Source organism: Lampris incognitus, chromosome 7 (assembly GCF_029633865.1).
Source record: "Lampris incognitus isolate fLamInc1 chromosome 7, fLamInc1.hap2, whole genome shotgun sequence".
Classification (NCBI taxonomy): Eukaryota; Metazoa; Chordata; class Actinopteri; order Lampriformes; family Lampridae; genus Lampris; species Lampris incognitus.
Genome location: NC_079217.1, coordinates 59227342 through 59240932, shown reverse-complemented (window position 1 = coordinate 59240932; position 13591 = coordinate 59227342). Strand labels below are relative to the sequence as shown.

Below are 13591 nucleotides of genomic sequence, written 5' to 3'. Positions count from 1 at the left end.
ATCCTGCTCTCAGGGTCATGGGGATGCTGGAGCCTATTCCAGCATCCAATTCACCTGACCTAGATGTGTTTGGCCCATGGGAGGAAACCAGAGCCCCCAGAGGAAACCCACGCAGATGGGGAGAACATGCAAACTCCACACAGAGGGCAACCCGGGATGACCCACCAAGGTTGGACTACTCCGAGGCTCGATCCCAGGACCTTCTTGCTGTGAGGTGACCGCGCTAACCACTGCACCACCGTGCCGCCAAAAAGACACATAAAAAGCTGAAATAATGATACAACTGATTTCAATCATAGGAACAGGACAATGGCCTAAACTGATTACAGAGGAAATGAAGCCATACAGAAGATGCTGAGATGAGTTATCAACACACAATGGACCGATCTTGAGAGCGCATAGGATTGTGACGTAAAATAAAACAAGGAATGAACATTGCACATGAAACACGTCAAGGAGTAGAACGAACGAAGAAATTCTTGAGGAATAAATTCTGTTGGCCGAACATGGACATTGATATTGAGAGAACGATCAAGAATTGCGATGCTTGCAGTCTGAATCAACCACGGAACGAGGACCAACCTCTCCAACCACTTCACTTACCTCCCAAGCCTTGGACAAAGTTAGGTATATATGTAGTAGGTCCAATACACAGCCATTACATACTAACAGTCGTAGATTACTACACCTTACCCAGAAGCAATAGTTTTATCAGACATATCATCACAAACTGTCACTGGAGAGTTGATGAACCTCTTTGTAAAATAGAGATCCGTTCCTTTATTGGACCATACAACAATGCTAATATCATTACTTTACTTTCCTTGAGATTATCCTTCACAATTTATCAGAAAACTTCAAAAGTTGAAATTGCAATGGAGTGTGGTGCGGAAATCTGATGTTTCCATCTGCCATGGTTGGTCTGGTGTTTCCTGGCTGGCAGCAGGGAGGAAAGATGCTACAAGGCTTTCTCCCTCGCATGACGGGAAGTCTGAGTGCTCCTTGTCATGGCTGTCATCGGAGAAAAAAACGAAACAAAACAAAAGTTTCACGTCCCAGTATTTGGAGGCACCCCTCCCCCTCTGTCTTCCATAGCCACTCATCCATCTGTCGATCTAACATCTATCTCTATGCATCGTACATCTATCTATCTATCTATCTATCTATCTATCTATCTATCTATCTATCTATCTATCTATCTATCTATCTATCTATCTATCTATCTATCTATCTATCTATCTATCTATCTATCTATCTATCTATCTATCTATCTATCTATCTATCTATCTAGCTATCTATCTGACAGTAAAAGGCATGGATTTCACCTTTCATCATTTTATCTTTAGCTTAAGAAAAAAACCCAAAGTAATTTGCTTGTTTTATGTCTTTTTTATTCCATCCATGTGCGCCCCCCCCCCCCACCACATGCGTGGTTCTGTGGTGTAAAGGCCAGTGCATTGGACTTCCAGACAAAGCACGGAAAAATGTGAGGGTTCAAGTCCCACCAGACACTCCTAATGGTGACAAAAAACCCTAGTGGTTCGTAAGGTTGCTCCTTCCATCAGTTTTCTATCATTTCATGTGTTCATCCATCCATTCCTTGCTCTCTCCATCTGTCATGCTACGTTTGTGTGTGATTCCTTTACAGCGTAATCTAACTCCACCAACCGCCTGCTGGCATCTTCACACCCCCACACTCATTTATTTGCCCTCTTTCTCTTTCTCTTTCTGTCTTTCATCTGTTCTGCCCCCCCCCCCATTCAGTCTTTCTTCTCCTTGTGTTCCCTTGCTTTCTCTTTCATTCTCTTTTCCAACCATTTTCCATCATGTAATCTCTCTCTTCTATTTCTCCTCTCTCGATTATTTTTCTTCTCTCCATCCCCTCATTTGGGAGCCAGGTAACATGGTAATTAGTAATCTGGTACCACCCTGTACACTCCTCTCTCCCTCTGTCTGTCTGTCTGTCTGTCTCTCTCTCTGTTTTCTCTCTCTCTCTCTGTCTCTCTCTCGCTGTCTCTGTCTGTCTGTATGTCTCTCTCTCGCTCCGTCTCTCTTCCTGTATGTCTGTCTCTTGCTCTCGCTCTCTGTCTGTCCGTCTGTCTCTGCATCTGCCAGTTCACCCAGGTAAAGGACAAGGAAAGGAGAGGAGACGGAGGGATGAACGGATGAATGGATTCATCTCCTTGTGTTGACAGAAGTTTGATCCACACTAACCTTATCATAATCCTCAGAGAGAGAGAGGCATTTTTACCCAACAGCCCTGAGGCAAAAATGTGTCAAAACACCGATATGAAAAAATAACTGAAAAAAGAGAAACATAATAATTTCCCTGTTTCATTTATTGACCAGTGTGATTCTCCTTCCCTGCATCAGTGTATGTGTAAAGTTATCCATGTTGAGGGAAACACAGGGACAGACAGGCAGAGATGCAGACAGAGACAGACAGGCAGAGATGCAGACAGAGACAGACAGGCAGAGAAACACGGAGACAGACAGGCAGAGATGCAGACAGAGACAGACAGGCAGAGATGCAGACAGAGACAGACAGGCAGAGATGCAGACAGAGACAGACAGGCAGAGATGCAGACAGAGACAGACAGGCAGAGAAACACGGAGACAGACAGGCAGAGATGCAGACAGAGACAGACAGACCTATTGCTACTGTTGCTGTTCGATATCATAATCATTGTAGTTGTTGCTGTTATTATTATAATCATTGTTGTATTGTGTTGTTGTTGTTTTACATGCTTTGGCAATACGTACATGTATGTCATGCCAATAAAGCACATATTGAAATTGACAGGCAGAGATGCAGACAGAGACAGTGAAACACAGACAGAGACAGACAAGCAGATATGCAGACAGAAGAGAGACAGGCAGAGATGCAGACAGAAGAGAGACAGGCAGAGATGCAGACAGAAGAGATGCAGGCAGATATGCAGACAGAAGAGAGACAGGCAGCGATTCAGAGACAGACAGGCAGAGATTCAGACAGAGACAGACAAGTAGAGATGCAGACAGAAGAGAGACAGGCAGAGATGCAGACAGAAGAGAGACAGGCAGAGATGCATACAGAAGAGAGACAGGCAGAGATGCAGACAGAAGAGAGACAGGCAGAGATGCAGACAGAAGAGAGACAGGCAGAGATGCAGACAGAAGAGATGCAGGCAGATATGCAGACAGAAGAGAGACAGGCAGCGATTCAGACAGACAAGCAGAGAAACAGACAGAGACAGACAAGTAGAGATGCAGACAGAAGAGAGACAGGCAGAGATGCAGACAGAGACAGAGAGGCAGAGATGCAGACAGAAGAGAGACAGGCAGAGATGCAGACAGAAGAGAGACAGGCAGAGATGCAGACAGAAGAGAGAAAGGCAGAGATGCAGACAGAAGAGAGACAGGTAGAGATGCAGACAGAAGAGAGACAGGCAGAGATGCAGACAGAGACAGACAGGCAGAGATGCAGACAGAAGAGAGACAGGCAGAGACGCAGACAGAAGAGAGACAGGCAGAAACAGATAGAGACCGGGAGATAGATGGAGAGAGAGAGACAGGTAGAAAACCAGAGTCAAAAAAGCGAGGGAAAACCAAAGAGAGACAGACAGACAGAGAGTGCAAAAGACAGAGCAAGCTAATGAAAAAATGTTGATCTGATACTTTAGTTTATTGGAAACGTTGTTCATAAAATGTATGCCAATAAAGCATTTTATTTATTTATTTATTTTTGGCTTTTCCCTCTATTTCTCCCCAATTGTTTCTGGCCAATTACCCCAGTCTTCTGAGCCATCCCGGTTGCTGCTCCACCCCCTCTGCCGATCCGGGGAGGGCTGCAGACTACCACATGCCTCCTCCCATACATGTGGAGTTGCCAGCCACTTCTTTTCACCTGACGGTGAAGAGTTTTGCCAGGGGGACATAGTGCGTGGGAGGATCACGCTATTCCCCCCAGTCGTCCCCCCCCGACCGACTGACCGACTGACCAGAGGAGGCGCTAGTGCAGCGACCAGGACACATGCCCACATCTGGCTTCCCACCTACAGACACAGCCCACTGTGTCTGTAGGGACGCCCGACCAAGCCAGAAGTATCACGGGGATTCGAACCAGTGATCCCCGTCTTAGTACTCAATGGAGTAGACCGCTACGCTACCCAAACGCCCCCTCAATCCAACACGAGGATTCGAACAGGCGATCCCCGTGTTGGTAGGCAACGGAATAGACCACCATGCTACCCGGACGTCTGCCGATCAAGCACTTTAACTGTAGCACCGCAAATTTGGGGGGGACAGAGAGAGAGAGAGAGAGAGAGAGAGAGAGAGAGAGAGAGAGAGAGAGAGAGAGAGAGAGAGAGAGATAGAGAGAGAGAGAGAGAGAGAGAGAGAGAGAGAGAGAGAGAGAGAGAGAGAGAGAGAGAGAGAGAGAGAGAGAGAGAGAGAGAGAGAGAGAGAGAGAGAGAGAGAGAGTTTAACTTTTACAATAACATTTATTTACATCACATTAAAAAGATCCTCCATTCCCATCTCAGGTGTCATTATTGTGGCTCAATCAAATTACAAAAAACGTCCCTGTCTCATCCACTCCTACGTCCTCGCACCCCCACATGACCATAATTCATTAATTAGATATTCAGAACCAGTGAACCATCTTCTCTAAGTGAACATAAAACCCCCACAGAGCCCTGAGAGAGTCCAGATTACTGGTCCAGGTGTAGAAAGCATGCTCTATCCTCAGACGAGCCGCCACCTAACCCTTCAGACTCTGCACCACATCAGTCCAGCCCTGACCTAGCACCTGACTCTTCCTGGTCTTCCGGATCGCTAGCGTAGCAGTTCCAAACAAAAAACGGACCAGGGCCAGAAGAAGTCTTTTTCTTACTGCGTGTTTAGGCCCAGAAACAAACAAGGGGACAGAGGATTCCTCCCCCAGAGCTTCCACCCATTCCTGCAGTGCTCTAAGCCCACTAACTGAGGTCAAGAGACCACCAGAGAGACAGACAGACAGAGAGAGACAGACAGAGAGAGAGCAAAAGAGAGAGAGTGAGAGCTAGAGGCAGCGACAGAGAGAGACAGACAGCGAGAGACAGAGGGAGACAGAGAGCGCTCTGTGTTTCTCAGCGGGATTTTACAGGAAACACACAATACAGTTGATTCTGGTGCGCGTGCATATACTATGTGATTGTGTTTGTGCATGAAATGTGAGACTACATGTGCATGTGTGGGCATGCATGAGAGTGTTATATGAAAGTATGAATTGAGTGTGTGTGTGTGTGTGTGTGTGTGTGTGTGTGTGTGTGTGTGTGTGTCTGCGTGTTCTTCCCTCTGCGGTGTTATTCTATTCATTCCTGATAATATGGCTGGCTTCTGAAACACCACTTAACAATATATTCTGTTTACATTTCATTTCATTCAATCCCTCCTTGAAATGGGTAATGTGACGGGGACGGTCTGGGGATGTGTGTGTCTTGTTACTCCGTCATTAGCAGGAGATGAGCTATAAACACTGTTTACCCCACAAGGCTGCGGGTCAGACGGGGCCACCTGCAGGGATTTGCCTCACAATATGGCCCTTAAAGCAGAAAGTCATTCTCATCTTGTCTGGGTGCGACGTTTTCCCCAGAGCCATTAGCCATAGCTGTGTTCTGTAAGGTGCCCACAAATAAAATGTATTATTATTATGATTATAATTATGATTATTACTACTACTAGGTGGGATCGCCAGCGTGAGATTGACTACTACTCACCTCTCATTCTGTTACATTATCTTTATCATCGTCATTACTCCTTGCTTAATTATGTTTAACGTGTAGCTAGTTTTTCTACTGTATCCACTCTATTGAGTTACTCCTTTATCTGCCTTTTTTTCTGTGTCTTACAGTTAGAGTGCGGGACTTTTGCATATCAATGAATACCAGTGGAGGCACGTGGCGCAGTGGTTAGCGCCATCGCCTCACAGCAAGACGGTCCTGGGTTCGAGCCCCGGGGTAGTCCAACCTTGGGGGTCGTCCCGGGTCGTCCTCTGTGTGGAGTTTGCATGTTCTCCCTGTGTCTGTGTGGGTTTCCTCCGGGTGCTCCGGTTTCCTCCCACAGTCCAAAGACATGTAGGTCAGGTGGATCAGCTGTACTAAATTGTCCTTGTGTGTGTGTGTGTGTGTGTGGGCCCTGTGATGGTCTGGTGGCCTGTCCAGGGTGTCTCCCTGCCTGCTGCCCAGTGACTGCTGGGATAGGCTCCAGCATCCCCGCAAACCTGAGTCGGACAAGCAGCCATTTGGCAGTATACTGGGGTTTTAAATCTGGTGTCTGTGGCGACATTCTCGCGCTGCATTCCCACACGGACACACCAGAAGTGATGCTTAGTGATGCGTTTTACCTCAGCCGCCAATGATCGCTTTGTCAGAGCTTAACTTTCCTCTGACGAAAGCATTCGCGTGCCTCTGATTGGCTTGCCTTCAGGGCTTTCTGCTAGAAAGCTTCTTGGCTTGGAAGCTACGGCAAAACAAAAACAACAAAAAACCCCAAAGAAGTGTCCAAGTAAAACTTCCGATGCTCCAGAGAAAAAAGAAACTCAGTGTTCAGAGGAAGGATTAAGGTAAAAAAAAGAAAGAAAAGAAAGCGATAGAAGGCGAGGACAAACACGGATGACCGTCGGTGTAGTGTTTCCTCGTTTGAGAGCCTGAAAGAAGAAAAATAATTACTCTCACTGCCAGAAGGGGTACACAAAACTTCCGCACTGCAGGTTTAACAAATTTAGTCTTCGTGTGTTGTGTGTGTGCTGCCTGTTGCTAGCTCGAAGAAAGGTGACTCGCGTTTTGCTATCTATCACTAGCGGTTAGCTTAGCTTTTAGCTGTCCACTGCTAATACAGCTGCCATGGTACGACTGCTTCGGCTAATTGTGCTGTCCCTTCAGTCTTTATTGGAAAGACGTGTCCATGAGCTAGAGCACTCTTTCACTACACTCGATGTTACAGGCACTCCAGATAGCTTCAACCCCAGGCCTGCCAGCTGGCCTACCCGTGATAGTGTTAGCATAGCCTTGTTGGCAGATGATGTGGAGTGTAGCCTTGTTCCACGGGGAAAGAGTGCATGCTTGAGTAAGCCTCTGATTGCATGGCCCAATTTGAAGTCACCCCTCCTGACTGCAAACTGTTTTTCTATGCGCTTGGCAGCCCTGTCGGTAGTCCTCTTGGTAATCCTATTGGCCAGCCTACCTCTTCTACCCCTGTGGTCATTGCTAAGTAACACCTGCTAGTAAGAGGGGACTCCATTACCCGATGGATAAGAGTAGCATCGCGAGCGGTTGTTCACTGTTTACATGGGGCCAGAGCGACCAACGCTGAATTAAATCTTAGGGCGCTGGCATCATGTAGGCAGAAACAGGGTCCTGAGGCTCATGAAGCATACATTAGTTATTATAACATTGTTATTCATATTGTCACCAATGACGTTAGGATGAAACAATCTGAGATAAAAAATAAATAATAATAATTTTAAAAAAACAGCCAGGATTGTGACCGCGCCATAAAAATTAGTCTGCATCATTAATTCCATCTGGTCTTTTGACCGTGAGGAGTACTAATGAGACTCAGAGTAGGCTAGCTTCACTGAACCGCTGGCTGGCTGGGTTCTGTAAAGAGCAGGATTGTGTATTTTTAGATAACTGGCCCTCCTGGGGCAAACCCAGTCTGCTGAAAGCGGTCAGCCTACACCCTATTGGGAAAGGCGTTGCTGTTCTATCCAGGAATATAGCTGCCTACAGCAGGTTTGCCTCCTCATGCCCTCCACTCTAAAAGCGCAGGCCTCCTCTCTGTCCAGAGTGTTGAAAAGAAGTCTGCAGGCTGCAGAACCTCCTCTTAACATGCCCCCTTTCTTTGGAATAGTCTCCAAGCCCACATCAGACAATCTGACTCTGTAGACTCTTTCAAATCGGAAGATGGCGGCACGAACTCACGTTTGCAGTGGCTCCACACAGTACGGACTATGCGGTGTCTTTGTCCATGTCTACGTCTAAGTTTGTATCATCGTGTTAAGTTTTCATTTCATTCTTTGCTTCTTTTTTTCTGTTTGATTGCTGGGAGAGCTGGTGTTGGATCGGCTGAGAGAGCTTGGTCTGCTGCGTCCTGTGGACGGCCCTGCTCAGAGCTGTGCCCGAGAGGAAACACCAAGGCGGTCTGGCGGTGGTCTGGCGGCGGCCTCGCCTACCGTCGACTGTGCAGTGTTTTTGTCTGCGTCTGTGTCATCGTGTGTAGTGCGGGGCAGGTGTGTCGAAGGCGTCTGGCTGGGAGACCTGACGTTGGATCGGCAGAGGGAGCCTGGTCTGCTGCACCCTGTGGGCCCAACAACCACTTGCCTGGAGCAGCGCCCGAAGTGGAAGCACCGAGGGCGGTCTGACAGGATGTGGAGGTGGGGCAGGCTAAGCTAACTGCTAGCTCATGCAGACTGGCCGTCATCCTGGCTGGCGTTCATTCTCCTGGACAGTGGCATTTGTGGACTATGTTGCACTGAATGAACTGTGTTGTTAAGCTTTTGTGTGTTTTTTTTTGTCTTTCCCCCCCCCCATTGTTCTCTGTTTTTGTATGTTTTTGGCGGGGTCGTTTTTGGAAATTTAGATATGTTTTTATTATTTGTGTTGCACTGCTGTGGGCTCGGTGAAACAAAATTTTGTTTCTCTTGTGTAGTCCAGTACATGATAGAGATGACAATAAATTGTTCTTGATTCTTGAAATCTAAACTGAAAACCCGTCTATTCTGATTGGCTTTCAACGAGTCATTTTATTTCTTTGGTAGTCTGACTTCCTTCTGAGCTTTGTCACAACTATCCTCAGTCTTAACGTGGTTATAACTGTAGGTCTTAGCAGTAATCTGTGGGCCTTGCCTGCCGACGAGAATGTTCCTAAACTTTCCGAATGCATCAAACCATTCTTACTTTCTGTTTGTATCTCTGAGCACGTGTGCCCATGTTGTGTGCCTGTCCCCCTCTCTCTTTTTTTCTCCTTCCTTTTCTCACTCTGTCTCTCTCTTGTCTCACTTTCCAGGACAAATTTTTATTTTTTAATGGATTTTCTTATGACCATGGATAATTTCTCTGTGGGCAGCATGGTGGCCCAGTGGTTAGCACTGTTGCCTCACAGCAAGAAGGTCCTGGGTTCGAACCCCAGGCCAACCCAGGTCCTTTCTGTGTGGAGTTTGCATGTTCTCCCCATGTCTGCATGGGTTTCCTCCGGATGCTCCGATTTCCTCCCACCATCAAAAATACACCCGGTCCTTGTATAACCAAAGTGAGAGCTGTATCCGCATTCTCAGCACAAAGTCACACAATTGTTCGGTGTCGGACTCCGCCAAGGTTGTCCCTTGTCTCCGATTCTGTTTGTGATATTCATGGACAGAATCTCAAGGCGAAGCCGATGTGAGGAGTGTGTCCATTTTGGAAACCTCAGAACTGCATCTCTGCTCTTCGCAGATGATGTGGTTTGTTGACTTCATCAGAACGCAAACTCCAGAGTGCATTGGGGCGGTTTGCAGCTGAGTGTGAAATGGCCGGGATGAGAGTCAGCACCTCCAAGTCTGACACCATGGTTCTCTACCGGAATATGGTGGATTGCTTCCTCCGGGTTGGCGATGAGTTGCTGCCTCAAGTGAAGGAGTTCAAGTATCTAGGAGCCTTGTTCATGAGTAAGGGTAGGACGGAGTGGGAGAGGGAGATTCACAGGCGGATTGGTGCAGCATCAGCAGTAATGCGGACGTTGTAACCAGACTGTTGTGGTGAAGAGGGAGCTGAGCCAGAGGGCAAAGCTCTCAATTTACCAGTCAATCTTCGTTCCAACCCTCACCTATGGTCATGAGCTTTGGGTAGTGACCGAAAGGGTGAGATTATGGATACAAGCAGCTTAAATGAGTTTCCTCCGTAGGGTGTCTGGGCTCAGCCTTAGAGATAGGGTGAGGGACATCTGCAGGGAGTTCGGAGTAGAGCCGCTGCTCCTTCATGTCAAAAGGAGCCAGTTGAGGTGCTTCGGGCATCTGATTGGGATGCCTGCTGGGTGCCTTCTTTTGGAGGTATTCCGGGCACGTCCAGCTGGGGGGAGACCCCGAGGTAGACCCAGAACTTGCTGGAGGGACTACATGTCCAGTCTAGTCTGAGAACACCTTGGGATCCCCCACGAGGAGCTGGAGGGTGTAGCTGGGGAGAGTAGCTTGCTGCCACTGCAACCCAACTGGAGAAGCGGATGATGATCAGATGAGATGAGACAATCTCACCCTCCTAGAGATTTTTTGTTCTGTTTTGTTGTTATTTTATTACTATTGTTGCTGCAGTGTTGAGCCAAAACACAAGAATTTTACTCTCTTGTACTTGTATAATGAGATGTAACAAATAACAAATCTTGAAATCTTGAGTGTATGGTATTGTTTGTACTTTGCTGATTTAAAATTCCTTTTATAACATTTGTACAAGCTATGACAACTTCTGCATGACTCTCATCTTCTTTCTCTTTCTGTGTGAATGCTGTGTTGAAGTCTGCCTCGCCTCTTGTGTGCATGTGAAGTCTATTCTCTGCAGGGCCCCACTGTGCAGAGCTGGTTATGTGGTGCGGGGTCCCGCCGGCTATTGACTGCATCTGTGGGTTTCCTGATGTTGTCTTGGATGGTCAGATTCACTCAATTTGCCTTGCCCGCATTACAATTTTATTACCCAGCACTTTAAATCTGCTAAAATATATGCACTAATTATGTACAGTGGTGCTTGAAAGTTTGTGAACCCTTTAGAATTTTCTATATTTCTGCATAAATATGACCTAAAACATCATCAGATTTTCACACAAGTCCTAAAAGTAGATACAGATAACCCATTTCTACAAATGAGACAAAAATATTATACTTGGTCATTTATTTATTGAAGAAAATGATCCAATATTACATATCTGTGAGTGGCGAAAGTATGGGAACCTCTAGGATTAGCAGATAATTTGAAGGTGAAATTAGAGTCAGGTGTTTTCAATCAATAGGATGACAATTAGCTGTGAGTGGGCGCCCTGTTTTATTTAAAAAACAGGGATCTATCAAAGGGCGGCACGGTGGCGCAGTGGTTAGTGCGGTCGCCTCACAGCAAGAAGGGTCCTGGGTTCAAGCCCCGGGGTAGTCCATCCTTGTGGGTCGTCCCGGGTCGTCCTCTGTGTGGAGTTTGCATGTTCTCCCCGTGCCTGTGTGGGTTTCCTCCGGTGGGGGCTCCGGTTTCCTCCCACAGTCCAAAGACATGTAGGTCAGGTGAATCGGCATACTAAATTGTCCCTAGGTATGAATGTGTGTGTATGTCGGCCTGTGTGATAGTCTGGTGGCCTGTCCAGGGTGTCTCCCCGCCTGCCGCCTAATGACTGCTGGGATAGGCTCCAGCATCCCTGCGTCCCTGAGAGCAGGATAAGCAGTTCGGAAAATGGATGGATGGATGGATCTATCACAGTCTGATCTTCACAACACATTTGTGGAAGTGTATCATGGCAAGAACATGGGAGATTTCTGAGGACCTCAGAAAAAGCGTTGTTGATGCTCATCAGGCTGGCAAAGGTTAGAAACCATCTCTAAAGAGTTTGGACTCCAGTCAGACAGATTGTGTACAAATGGAGGAAATTCCAGACCAGATGCTGAAAGCAAAGGTTCACATACTTCTTCCACTCACAGATATGTAATATTGGATCATTTTCCCCAATAAATAAATGACCAAGTATAATATGTTTGTCATTTGTTTAATTGGGTTCTCTTTATCTACTTTTAAGACTTGTGTGACAATCTGATGATGTTTTAGGTCATATTTATGTAGAAATATAGAAAATTCTAAAGGGTTCACAAACTTTCAAGTACCACTGTATTCTGCATTTCGTTGCTCTGTGTAATCTATGATGTTACATTATAATTTTGTTAATTTTGTGTATATGAAACCTATTGTATGTCTGTCCGTGCTGGACGAGGGACCCCTTCGCTGTTGCTCTTCCTGGAGGTTTCCTCCACATCTTTTTCCTGATAAGGTTTTTTTGGTGGAGTTTTTCCCCATTCAGGTCTATGGTCCTAGGATAGAGGGTGTCGTATGTCATATACTGTCATATATTGTTGTATACTGTACTGATTTGGGACTACCTTTTGATTGTTGGCCACACAAATAAATTACTTGACTAGCAACCACCCCAATTACCAGATTTTTGTCATTGGCAACAGCAGAGTTTATTCATTGCTGGCTCTCCTCCCGTCAGAGCTGTGCATGGCTTTAAGGTCTGTGTCTAGACTAACGAGGCCAGGGAGAGTGAGGGGAGCGTGGGTGCTTGGAGCCCCTCACAACTCTCTGCAAAGCCTCTGATAACGTGGCGCACTTGTCCGGAGGCACACTCATACACTTTTATGATACTTTAATTGTGAAACATAAAGTCAATTTTAAAATGGACGTGCTGCACATCCGAACTACCCAGATCAGGATGTCAGTTCTAAATCCATCATACACCTTTTTCACAAACATGGCCGACGTACTTCCGCTTTGTCATAAGAGGGTAAAGATTGGTTCTCCCCATTGCCCACAATGTTAAAAAGCCAACTTCCTGTTGCCTTCAGTTCTGTCTGTAATCACTTATTTTGTGTTTCACCACGGTGTCTAAGACAATACAGGTGTTGTCACTAACATATTTTTATGTTTCTGTTGTCAGATTACTGCACGTCTACAAAACAGTGATGTGATCACAAAATGCTAACTGGCTAATCAGGAATAATGGTAATCTTGGGTCCGCGGTGGTGTAGCGGTCTAAGCATCGGTTTGTGTTGATGCAGTTGCCCTCTGGGGACCGGGGTTCGCGCCTCGGTCTCGTCAGATCCGACTATGGCCGGATTCGATGAAGCAGCATATTTGGCAATGCTGTCTTCGGGAGGGGGGAGGAGTCAGTTTGTATTGGTCACATGAATGCGTCTGTCGGAAAAAGCAGTGGTTCGGCCTGGATTTGCCTTGTCACGGAGGTGGCGAGGCGTCTCCTTCGAGACTGCCGGCCGGAGAGATGCAGTTGGCGAACGCATGCAGTACGAGGGTGGGAGTTTGAGCTAGAATAGGGATCGACTGGCCACTAAATTGGGAGAAAAGGGAAAAATCAGAAATACATTTATATTTATATACATAAAAAAAGGAATAATGGTAATCTGGGTTTAGCGGTCTATTCCGTTGCCTACCAACATGGCGATCGCGGTTCGAATCCCCGTGTTACCTCCAGTTTGGTCGGGCGTCCCTACAGACACAATTGGCTGTGTCTGCGGGTGGGAAGCCGGATGTGGGTATGTGTCCTGGTCGCTGCACTAGCGCCTCCTCTGGTCGGTCAGGGCACCTGTTCGGGGGTGGGGAAGGGGAACTGGGGGCAGCAGAGTGATCCTCCCACGCGCTACGTACCCCTGGTGAAACTCCTCACTCTCAGGTGAAAAGAAGCGGCTGGTGACTCCACATGTATGGGAGGAGGCATGTGGTAGTCTGGAGCCCTCCCTGGATCGGCAGAGGGGGTGGAGCAGAGACCGGGACGGCTCGGAAGAGTGGGGTGATTGGCCGGGTACAAGGAAACTGGGAGAACAATCTTTATCCTACTGTGA

At 47.0% G+C, this 13591-nt stretch overlaps 1 protein-coding gene across 1 annotated transcript in view; it reads right to left on the bottom strand.

Annotated features, from left to right (window-relative positions):
• Window positions 1–13591, bottom strand: part of LOC130115620 (leucine-rich repeat and fibronectin type III domain-containing protein 1-like protein) — a 122014-nt gene that overhangs the window by 48717 nt on the left and 59706 nt on the right.